Source organism: Vicia villosa, linkage group LG3 (genome assembly GCF_029867415.1).
Source record: "Vicia villosa cultivar HV-30 ecotype Madison, WI linkage group LG3, Vvil1.0, whole genome shotgun sequence".
NCBI lineage: Eukaryota > Viridiplantae > Streptophyta > Magnoliopsida > Fabales > Fabaceae > Vicia > Vicia villosa.
In genome coordinates this window covers 137,818,175-137,830,788 of record NC_081182.1, presented here as the reverse complement: position 1 = coordinate 137,830,788, position 12,614 = coordinate 137,818,175, and the positions used below count along the sequence as shown (strand labels likewise).

Genomic DNA, 12,614 nt, shown 5'->3' with positions numbered 1-12,614 from the left:
AATAAGTTCTCCTCTAAGGAATTAGGGAAAACTATTTTATGGAATTGATACTCAATTGTAGTCACATCTTTTCATGAACAACGGTGTTCTCAAGGAGTTACATAAGATTTATACATCAACCTTAGCATGCCTTCTCATTTGTGAACCAAATCATCATTTACTTATCTTATCGTTTTTAATTATAAACAGTTAGTAGTTTTATCAAGCAAAACAAAAACCAATCATAGCTTTTTGTTCAATTGAAATTTAGTCCTGGCTTATATTTTACCCGCAGTCCTTGTGATCGATACTTGGATTCAACTCCATTTTAATAACTACATCGGTAACAAAAGTAGTACACTTGCTATTTTCCGATCAAGTTTTTGGCGCCGTTGCCGGGGACTGCCAAACTATAAGCCGAACTTTAAGTCAATTGGAATTTTGTTGCTCTGGGACCAAAATTTTATTTTTATCTGTTAATTTGAATTTCGTTGTAGTCTTGTATCTGTTCTAACTGTTGTCTAACTGTTTATGCGAGGTCAGACCTCAGCTAAATTTCCTTTGACACAGAACCAGAAAGAGCTCTGCACGAGAGACGCCGAAAGGCAAGAATTGAAAGACTGGCAGCACCAAGTGCAAGTCTTAGTGTTCCACATCAGGAAAGCGACGACGAAGTGTCTGTGCATTCGGAGCACAGCGACTCTGACTTTGACAGGGAGGTAGTTCAGGAACCAGTTAACATGGCTGGAAATCAACCTCCTGCAGAAAGATTGTTAGGGGACTATGGAGGGGCAAATGCTCACCCCAACCGGATGACTATTGTTAATCAACCTGTGAATGTGGCACATTTTCAATTGCATCCATCCACCATTCGCCAGTTAGAGAGCAAGCCGTTCTCCGGAAGAAAAAACGAGGATGCAAATAAGCATCTTCAGAGATTTCTCACTACGACAACTTCGTTGAAGATCGAAGGTCATTCAGAGGAAGCCAAGAGACTTGTTATGTTCCCGTTTACACTTACTGATGACGCAGAGGAGTGGTTTTACTCACTTCCGGCTGCAAGTATCACAACATGGCAAGAGATGGAAACGGCATTCCTCAATGAATATTTTCCTGCGTCGGTGTTCATCCGAAAAAGATACGACATTGAAAATTTCAAACAAAAAGAGGGGGAATCATTGGGGGATGCATACAAGAGGTTCAAAAGGTGTTTGACTGCATGTCCTACTCATAACATGGACGCTACCGAGCAAATGCAGAATTTTGTGAATGGGTTGCGACTTAAGACAAAGCAGCTTATTGATACCGCTGCTGGTGGTTCAACAAATTTTGCTACAGCCACAGTTATGAAAAGGATCATAGAGGCAATAGCTGCTAATGAGCATCTTGAGTTGTATGATCGTACCATGAGCCAACCGGAGGGCAAAATTGATTTGAAGTTGCCAGAACAGGTTGTAAAGATGGAGGATCAGATTGCTGCAGAGGTAGAGAGAAGGTTAAAAAAGATGAATATTGGAACTCAGACAGTAGCACAGGTGGAACCAGTTAAAGCGGTTCTTTGTGAAATATGTGGTGGACCGCACTTTGCTATGCATTGTGTGGCAACTCAAGAACAGGTTGAGCAGATTCATATGTTGAGGAAAAACAATCCTTATGCCAACACATATAATCCGGGGTGGAAAAATCATCCGAACTTCTCATGGAAAGACCAGCAAGGAAACGTCCAGAAGCCGGTTCAAGGACAACAACCATATCAGCCTCAGACTCAACAATACCAACCACAGGGACAACAATATCGTCCGCAACAACAACCATACCAGCAACCTCAACAACAATACCAACCACAGGGTCCAAGAAAGGCGGATTGGGAAATTGCCATTGAAAAGATGGCCGCTCAAAGCTCCCAATTCCAAGAAGAGACACGTAGCAATTTAAGGAACACCAGAGCCTCAATCAAGAACCTTGAAGTACAAATGAGTCAAATTGCTCAACACCTTGCAATTCCGCAAGCACCAGGAGCCCTCCCAAGCGCAACTGTTACTAATCCTAAAGACAATCAAAAAATCACTGCCGTCACTACACGGAGAGGGAAACAGCATGAAGTGGTGGAAAAGGATTCGGAGAGTGAGGATCAATTGCTTGAGGTGGAGCTGGACATAAGAGAGAATGAGCACGTGGAAGAAGAAGTGGTAACACCAGCACCAGTTACAAAAGAAAAAGTATTAACACCAACACCAGAAGTCAAGCTGCCTTACCCTCAAAGAAACAAGAAAAAGGGGCAGCAAGAAAAGAATTTTGAGAAGTTCCTGGAATTATTCAAAAAGCTGGAGCTGAACATTCCGTTGTTGGAGGCACTTGAGCAAATGCCCACCTATGCCAAATTCATTAAGGACATCATCGCAAAAAAGCGAACCATTGCAGACCACCCCATTATTCTAACAGAAACTTGTAGTGCTATTTTGCAAGGCATGAAGATACCAGTGAAAAAGAAGGATAGAGGAGCAGTTACTATCCCTTGCACTATTGGAGATAGATCTTTCAAGAGAGCTCTAATTGATCTGGGGGCAAGTATCAGTCTCATGCCTCTATCCATCTACAAAAAGTTGGGAATTGGTGCAATCCAAGACACTCGGATGACTCTCCAATTTGCAGATCATTCGGTCAAGCGACCTTACGGAGTAGTCCAAGACGTCCTTGTGAAAGTGGATAAGTTTGTGTTTCCGGTAGATTTTGTAATTCTTGAAATGCCAGAAGACGAAGAGATGCCGATAATTTTGGGACGACCATTCTTGGAAACGGGGAGAGTCATGATAGATATGGATGGGGGCACTCTGACTTTGAAGGTTTATGATGAAGAGTTAAAAATCAATGTTCATAATACCATGAAGCATAAAGAGGATATTGGCACTAGTAGCAATATACAAGTGCTCCAACAAGTGGTAGAAAGTGATCATGTGGAGAGTGTATCGCAATTACCTCTCGAAAGAGTTTTGAGCATGTCAATTTTTGGAGATAATGAAGAAGCTAGTGATAATGACTTGGAGGTGGTATCAATGTTGGAAACTCAACCTATCTTTAAAGGTTCTCGAACACATAGGTGGGAAGATCTAAGGCAACCAATAGCATTGGGTTGCAATGAAGAAAAGCCAAAAAGTTCAGAATTGAAACAACTTCCAGAGAATCTTAAATATGTTTTCCTTGATTCTGAAGAAAAATGTCCCGCCATCATTAGCTCGAGCTTGAAAAATATACATGAGGACAAGTTAATTGAAGTTCTGAAAAAGTTCAAGGGAGCTATGGGTTGGAAAATTGAAGACCTCAAGGGAATAAGTCCTACGATGTGCATGCACAAAATTCTCATGGAAGAAGATCACAAACCGGTGGTGCAACCTCAAAGGAGATTGAACCCAGTTATGAAGGAGGTGGTGAGAAAGGAAGTTGTGAAGCTGTTAGATGCAGGTCTTATTTATCCGATATCAGACAGTTCATGGGTGAGCCCTGTTCATGTGGTACCTAAAAAAGGAGGTACAACGGTGATAGCTAATGAAAAGAATGAGTTAATTCCTACCAGAACGGTCACTGGGTGGCGGGTGTGCATAGACTACAGAAGACTAAATCTGGCCACAAGAAAAGACCACTTTCCATTGCCATTCATTGACCAAATGCTAGAAAGATTGGCTGGGCATGACTATTATTGTTTTCTGGATGGGTACTCGGGATACAACCAAATTGCGGTTGCACCGGAGGATCAAGAGAAGACAGCCTTTACTTGCCCATACGGTATCTTCGCTTATAGAAGGATGCCGTTCGGGTTGTGTAATGCCCCAGCGACATTCCAAAGATGCATGACTTCTATTTTTGCTGATATGCTTGAAAAGCATATGGAAGTCTTCATAGATGACTTCTCGGTATTTGGTTCCTCCTTTGATAATTGTCTGGCTAACCTTTCGCTTGTTTTGCAGCGATGTCAAGAAAGTAATCTGATCCTAAACTGGGAGAAGTGCCATTTCATGGTACGAGAAGGCATTGTGCTTGGTCACAAGATCTCCCACAGGGGAATCGAAGTTGATCAAGCTAAGGTGGAGGTTATCTCAAAATTACCACCACCTGTGAATGAGAAAGGTATTCGGAGTTTCCTAGGCCATGCGGGATTCTACCGTAGGTTCATAAGGGATTTTTCGAAGATAGCCAAACCGCTGACCACTTTGTTGGTTAAAGACAGGACTTTTGTATTCAATAAAGAGTGTGCCGATGCATTTGAGACACTGAAAAATAAACTAGTGTCGGCACCCATTGTGATTGCCCCTGATTGGTCTCTACCCTTTGAGATCATGTGCGATGCTAGCGACATTGCAGTGGGGGCTGTACTTGGACAGCGGAGAGAAAAATTGCTTCATGTTATTTATTATGCCAGTCATGTTTTGAACCCTGCACAGATCAATTATGCAACTACCGAGAAGGAGTTGCTAGCCGTTGTGTATGCCTTTGATAAATTCAGGCAATATCTGTTGGGTTCAAAAGTGATTGTTTACACTGACCATGCTGCTTTAAAATATCTCTTTGCCAAGCAGGATTCGAAACCCAGACTTCTGAGGTGGATTTTACTTCTCCAAGAGTTCGATGTAGAGATTCGCGACTAGAAAGGGTGTGAAAACACTGTTGCAGATCACCTTTCGCGAATGTCACCCATTGAGGAGACAGAAGAGCGGCGTCCAATAAAGGATGAGTTTGCTGATGAACACATCCTAGCTGTTATTGGAGTGCCTTGGTTTGCTGATTACGCAAACTACCTTGTTGGCGGTATAATACCTGACGATTTTGATTCTAACCGCAAGAAAAAGTTTGTTCATGATTGCAGGTTCTATCTATGGGACGACCCATACCTATACAAGAGAGGAGTAGATGGGCTGATAAGACGATGTGTGCCTGAGGAAGAGCAAAAGGATGTGTTGAGAGCATGTCATGACTCGGAATATGGAGGGCATTTTAGTGGGGATCGTACTGCCTCCAAAGTCTTGCAGTCAGGATTGTACTGGCCATCATTGTTCAAAGATTCCCAAGAGATGGTAAAAGAATGTGATACGTGTCAGCGTACTGGGAACATTTCAAAAAGAAATCAAATGCCCCAGAATTTCATGTTAGAGGTGGAGTTATTCGATGTTTGGGGAATTGACTTCATGGGTCCTTTTCCACCATCATTCGGGAAGAATTACATCTTAGTTGCAGTGGACTATGTCTCAAAATGGGTGGAGGCGGTAGCTTTACCAACTAATGATGCAAAGGTAGTAGTCAAGTTCTTGAGGGAGAACATATTTGCTAGGTTTGGAGTACCGAGAGCACTTATTAGTGATGAAGGAACGCACTTCCTAAATCACCTCATGGAGAAACTCCTGCAAAAATACAATGTGAAGCATCGGATAGCCACCCCTTATCACCCTCAAACAAGTGGTCAGGTAGAGGTGTCTAATAGACAGCTCAAACAAATTCTCGAGAAGACCGTAAGTTCGTCGAGAAAGGATTGGGCAACAAAGCTAGATGATGCGTTATGGGCTTACCGAACGGCGTTCAAAACACCCATCGGGATGTCACCATACCAACTTGTCTACGGAAAAGCATGTCACTTACCTTTAGAACTTGAGCACAAGGCATTTTGGGCAACTAAATTTTTGAACATGGACTTGTCTCTAGCAGGAAATTCTAGAATCTTACAGTTGCATGAATTAGAAGAGTTCCGGAATCGTGCGTACGAAAATGCCAAGGTTTACAAGGAACAGACCAAGAAGTGGCACGATAGGAGGATTCAGAAAAAAGAGTTTTGGGAAGGACAGCTGGTCCTTCTGTACAATTCCCGTTTGAAGCTTTTTCCGGGAAAATTGAGATCCAAATGGTCGGGACCATTTATGGTTCATAAGGTGTTCCCTTACGGTGCAGTTGAAATAAAAAATCAAGCTAATGGAGACATCTTTAAAGTTAATGGGCAGAGATTAAAGCCATATTTCCAAGGTCAACCAGTTGGACAGGTTGATGTCATTCGTCTTGCTTAGTAGGACGATGGACCGTCGAGCCATGCGACGTTAAACGAAGCGCTCCGTGGGAGGCAACCCACGTTTGTTTCCGTTAACTTTCATTTTCTTTGTTTTATTTCGTTTCTTTTGTAGGTGGTAGAGTTTGGACCGGTAGACGCAACTCGAGTAAAACGGCACGGAGAGTGTCCATTTTTGGTGCATTGAAAACCATCAACACGGGCACCCGTGTGCAGTAACACGGCCCGTGTTGAAAACTGACTGAAAAGAAGAAATAAAAAAATTTAAAAAGTGGCTTCAGCACTTGCAACACGGGCGCCCGTGTGCAGCAACACGGCCCGTGTTGCCCTCAGCACGCCCCTAATTGCCAAGCCAGCTTTTTCACACGGCCGCCCGTGTGCTGAGACACGGACCGTGTGAGCTGTGCGGGACAGATTTTTTCAAATTTTTTTAAAACCCCATGTGGGGCCCATCTCCATTATAACCAATCTTCTTCTTCTTTCCATTCATTCTCCCACTTTTCTTTCTCATCCTCCATTGAACCCTAGCCTCCACCTTCACTAAACTCATCCTACCACCATCAACCACCCATCAAAACACCATAGTGCTTTCACAAAAGTTGTTCTACTCTCCATCCTCTTCACTTCTATCGGTTCAGATTTTTGATTTCGTGCAATTTTATTTTTCCTTGTGTTATTTGTGTGTTTTTTGTTAACTTTTTCTTGCAGAGCCATTACAATGCCTCCCCGAAAGACAACCACACGCCGTAATGTTCGGGATGATTTTGCCGAACCCTCCCAACCGAGGCAGCGGGTCCGTCGCGCTCCCAGTCGTGCAACCGTTCGTAGAGGGGACCAAGAAGAGAATGCCCATGGCATTACGTTTGCACTTCCTGAACACAAAGCAAGGTATGATATTTTAGTGCAACGTAAATTGCTACCGACTAGATATATTTGTGATGATACTCTTACCAAGTTAGGCCTCAAAGATGAAGTCTACCGGATGTTTCACAACATCGGTATGTTGCCTTTTATGCTGTTTGAGGCACCGACTTATGAGGGCCTAACTTTGGAATTCCTGAGCACTGTAGATTTCAAATTGAGACACAAATGGAATGGCTCCGAAATGGAGTACTTTGGTGATCTAGAGTTTTATATGTTTGGGCATAAGCATGTGTTGTCTGTGGAAGAGGTAGGGGAGGCACTGAAATTACCGTCCTCTGGACCAGGCGCCCCCCCTGAAACTTTTCCTGCTTGTAAATTCTGGGAAGCCATTACAGGTGCAGCTGGGTACAATCCAAGCAAGGCTAAGGCCTCGGGGATTCATAACCCTTGTTTCCGTTATGCTCAGAAAGGTTTGGCTTTCACCTTGTTTGGGAGGGGGGATAATACAGGGGTCTGTGCGAAAAGAGAGCTATTTTTGTTGCATAACATGCTTGAGGTAAGCCGGGTGAATGTCGCTGCTTTTGCTGCTAACCACCTGAAGCAAGTTGGTAATGCTTCTTATGGAGAGATTTTAGTTGGGGGAATGATCTCTCAATTGGCTGAGCACCTGGATTATGGCCACTTGTTGAATGATGAGCCTTCTTTACCGGGTAAGAAAATTGATTTGCAAACTCTTGTAAATCAGAGGATGATTATAGTGAAGCCTGGGTATTTCTCACTAACTGTCCATGGACAGCATGTTTTGGCATTGCCTGCACCTGATTCTGTTTCTATTGCAAATCGTGCTAACTGGCTATATGTAGCTACAGGTGAGTTTATGGGTGAAAGCCCTCCACATGACCATAATTTTGCAGGTGATGACATGGAAGATGACCTCCCCGCCCAGGATCGCCCTGTCCCGCCCCCTAGACAGTTTTTCCAGCACACTATTGGATCATCTTCCATGACTCAGGATCAATGGGGGTGGGTGCAAACGGAGATTGGCGCTCTCCGCACCGAGCAAACACGACAGGGTGTTGAGTTGTTCAGGCAAGGAGCTGTGGTGGATGATGTCCAGGAGATGATGCGACGCCTCATGTTGCAATTTCCTCAGGATCCTCCTCCTCCACCGCCTTATCAGTGAGATTGGTAATCTCCGTCACACTGGAATTAAAACATTGAGACAATGTTTAGTTCAAGTGTGGGGGAGGATCTATTTTGCTTTGCTTTCTGTTTTTTTTTAATTCATAGTTTAGTTTGTTTAATTTGAATTTTTTTTTCTTTTGTGTTCCTGTTTTTATGTTTATTTCGAGTTTGCAGTGCTGCCATTGTGTTACCAGGTTGGATACAAGTCGGAGGGTGGCGAATGACTAGATAGTGGTTGAACAACACATCTCACACTTGATCTCTACAGGCACCACGGAAGTTGACACAATCAAAGAAAAGAAGGTTGGACGCAATGAGGAAAACACTGAACCAAGAGAGAGTATGGTGAACTTTGGAGGAAAGGAAATTGCAGAACACCTAGAGCACTTTGAAGCATGCAAGCTTAACCTACCCGGTGAGATGTCAGAGCCAAATTTATAACATCCATATGAGAGCTCAGTCAGGTATGACACTATTCACTTTGATTTTGCGTATTTTCTCATAACACAAGCACACTATGAAAGCACACACTGAGGCAAGTTTTTTTTCTCCGTAACCCCGAGCCTTTCTAACCATCCAGTATGCATGTTATCCATCGTTAACCCCCTTTGAGCCATAATAGTTGTTTTGTTCATTGTGTTAGTCTTTTTATCACCCGTTATCTCATTGTTCATGTCATCGCTCGGCATTCATGATTAATCACTTGTAAGACACTAAAAGGATCTAAGTGTGGGGGTTGTGAACCATTGAAAATGGGGGCAAGAAAAAAGAAAAAAAAAGAATATCTCAAAAAAAAAAAGAGAGAAAAAGATGAATATGATCTTGTGAAAACCAACAAAAAGAGGTTTAAATTTCAAAGCAGAATAAGATATTTGCCCCGGTCCACTTTTAATCTGAAAAAGGTTCAAACCCCATTCTTATGATTCAGATCAAAATGAGTAGAGAAGTGAATCCTATGTAATGCCGAGCACCTAAACCATTTGTTACCCCGTTCTTTGTTTACCCACCAAACCAAAGCCACGTTACATCCCTAAGACCTCATAAAGTGTGTGTAATCTCTGTGTGTAGTGATTTGAGGATTTATTCAAAGTTGAAAGTAATATGCATGCCTTGATACTATGAGTGTAGACACTTTAACCCGGAGAGATTTTGTGAGAGTGGGAAAAGCTTGCAGGTGAAAAGCGTGTTCGAAAGTGGGAATGCCATTGATAGTCTGAAAAAGGAAACCTTACACTCGATTGCTAAGTGTAGGAATCTTGCGAAAAACCTGGTTGTGTTGTGGAGAAAAGAGTCTCGTCGGTGACCTTTGTTTTGACTCGATACATCACTTGAGGACAAGCAATGAGATAAGTGTGGGGTTGTGATCGGTCACCATTTCTAGTAAGTTTCCGCACCTTTTTCCGACCAAAAGTCATAATCTTGGTAATACTAAGTGGCATTGTTATAGGTTTTATTATAAGTTTCTTAATTTGTCGGTTGTTTGAATTTTGCATATTAGTGTGTCTTAAGTTTTATAAAAGTGCCATTTTATGCGTTGGTTGTTAGTTTGTAGTTGGCCAGGTTGACCCAGGAATGAGATAGGAACTTAGGACACTTCGGGGCGAAAAAAGAAGCTGAAAGAGCCAAAGATGAAGGTTCACACGGGCACCCGTGTGCATGCACACGGGCCGTGTCAAAAGATGGCTGGAAAGATGTTTTTGGGAAGCAAAACAGAGGTTTCACACGGGCACCCGTGTTCCTGCACACGGTCCGTGTGGAAAGATGCGTGGAAAGGAAATTTTTGAGAGCTGACCAGAGGAACAACACGGGCACCCGTGTTCCTGCACACGGACCGTGTTGTTAGGCGCGGGCAGATGTTCAAGTTTTGTAATTTTGAAAGCATGGATCTCATTAAGGGTATTTCGGACCTTTCGGATGCTGAGGAAGTGAGCCAACACTACTAAAACCTAACGAGAATAAGTGTGAAGGCATCTTGGATCATTGAGCATAGAGAATTACAGAGAAAGAAGAATCAAGGGTTTTGGAAGAGATCTTCAAGAGCACTCGCGATTGGAGATCATATCAACCGATAATTTCTTGTAATGACTTCAATTACTCTTGTTATTTTCTTAAACACTATGAGTAGCTAAACTATTTTATGCTAGGGTGATGTCCCTAAATCTTTTCATGTAATGACTTGTTAAAACCGTTGTGATGAATTTGATGTTTTTATAATTTGAGTTTATGATTCAAAGATTTTCATGCTTCACCATATTGGAAAATATTTTGTTGATATATGATTAGGGTTAGGCGTGACACACCACTCTAATGCGTTTTGAATCAAAACATTACCGGTAAATCGCTTAGGAATAAGGATTTCACCATAGTGATCATTCATTCTAGATTACGATGCATAATGCCTTAATACTAAAATCAATTATTGAGGAATTGAAATTGACTTTTAAGTATTAATAAGTTCTCCTCTAAGGAATTAGGGAAAACTATTTTATGGAATTGATACTCAATTGTAGTCACATCTTTTCATGAACAACGGTGTTCTCAAGGAGTTACATAAGATTTATACATCAACCTTAGCATGCCTTCTCATTTGTGAACCAAATCATCATTTACTTATCTTATCGTTTTTAATTATAAACAGTTAGTAGTTTTATCAAGCAAAACAAAAATCAATCATAGCTTTTTGTTCAATTGAAATTTAGTCCTGGCTTATATTTTACCCGCAGTCCTTGTGATCGATACTTGGATTCAACTCCATTTTAATAACTACATCGGTAACAAAAGTAGTACACTTGCTATTTTCCGATCACATGCTGAACCTTCTGAGTCAGTGCTTCTTGCGCTGATTTTGTGCATACTCTTTATATAAATCCTGAAATGGAAATTGCATAGTGTGGACCGTCCTTTCGGGCCATACCCCTCCGTGGGTGGGATACGTGAACTGACTCTTTTTTGTCGATCGGACGCTTTCGCGTCACTTTTGAAAAAGTTTACAGAGTCGCCACCGACCTTTTATTTTATCCAATGAAGGAAAGGTTTATAAAAGAAACAGAAAAAAGACCTTTGAGAGATTCTGGGTAAGGGGGTAGGTTATACAAAGGGAAGGTGTTAGCACCCTTTGTATCCATGGTTATCCATGGGCTCTTTAGTTTGCTTAGCTCATTTGCTTTACTTTTCAATTGATTCGGAATGCTTTACCTGTGTTTTTGAAATACCTTTGCAAATAGAATTTGTAATGATCCTTGTGCGGATATATACAAATGCTTGTTCATCTTTCGAAAGATGTTTTGAAAAGATCGTTAATTTTGTAATGATCCGTGTTTGGATGTATACAAAATATTGTCTTTTGGAAAATTCGTTTTAAAAAAACAACAGTGTATGAGAATTTTGTTTGTTTTGATTTTGAGCAAGCAAACTAGGAGGTCTACCCTGAGTTAGGAGGTCTTTATCCTTGTTCCCTTTAAAAATCTATCCATTCGTCGGATATAAACAAAAGGTTCGATTTTGTACTCGAAACAGTAGAAATGTAACTTTGATTTTGAAAAGAGTGAAAAGGGGTTACCCTAGGAGGTGCAAATGTGATTGTGATTGAATTCAGATATTTATCTTTGAAGTTAGTGATCTGACGGTTCAGTTTTATCTTTGACATACACGCAGTTTATATGGGCGCTGGAAATTAAAATGCGGAAATGTAAAGTGCAGAAAGTAAATCTACGCTATTACATCGATTGTGCGGGAAATGTAAACTAGCCTATTTACATGAATTTGACATCCTATACATTTATCTAGGAATTTTAAATTGCAAGAAATAAAAGGCATGTTTTTTGGATTTTTTGTGATTTATTTTAAATATAATTAATGCATGATTAATTAATTTAAAATGAAGAAAAGATGAAAATATGATTAAACTTAGAAAATAAGTTTAGAATATGTACAAAATGTTTGTTAATTGATTTTAGAACAAAATTAATTTTTTTGGAATTTTTGAAATTGTTTTTGGATTTTTTTAAGTTAATTAAAACATAATTATGCAAATAATTACACAAATAATTAATACTTAAAGAGAAAATTATCCTAAATATGTACAAAATTAGTTTATGATATATAAACAGTATTTAACACAAAGAACAATTTTTTTTATGATTTTTTGACTAATTAAAATAATTAATAAGCAAATATATAAATACATACTAATTAATTATGTAAAATATTGAAATTTTGAAGAAAAATAAAATATTTTTATTTCAGGAAATAATATATTATTTTAGAAGTTTAAAATATTTTTTGTGAATTTTTTGGGATTTTTTAACTATTTTTAATTATTTTTGCAAATAAAAATAAAATAAAAATAGAAAATTAAAAAGGATACTAATCTGGTGTGGCATGATTGAAAGTCCATGGTGTGGATTGCTGGATCAGGCGCGTTGGATGAAGAACTGATGGAGATCAAAGGCCCAGATGCGTGGATACATGATGCACATGGTTTGAGGTTCAACATGTGATCATGCTGAAGTCAAGGGTTCAACGTGGGGTCCACGTTTTTTGA

General features: G+C 40.5%; 1 pseudogene; it reads left to right on the top strand.

Moving 5' to 3' along the window:
- Positions 1–1,952: 1,952 nt before the first annotated feature.
- Positions 1,953–8,069, top strand: LOC131659043 (uncharacterized; annotated as a pseudogene).
- The last annotated feature ends 4,545 nt before the right edge of the window (positions 8,070–12,614 follow it).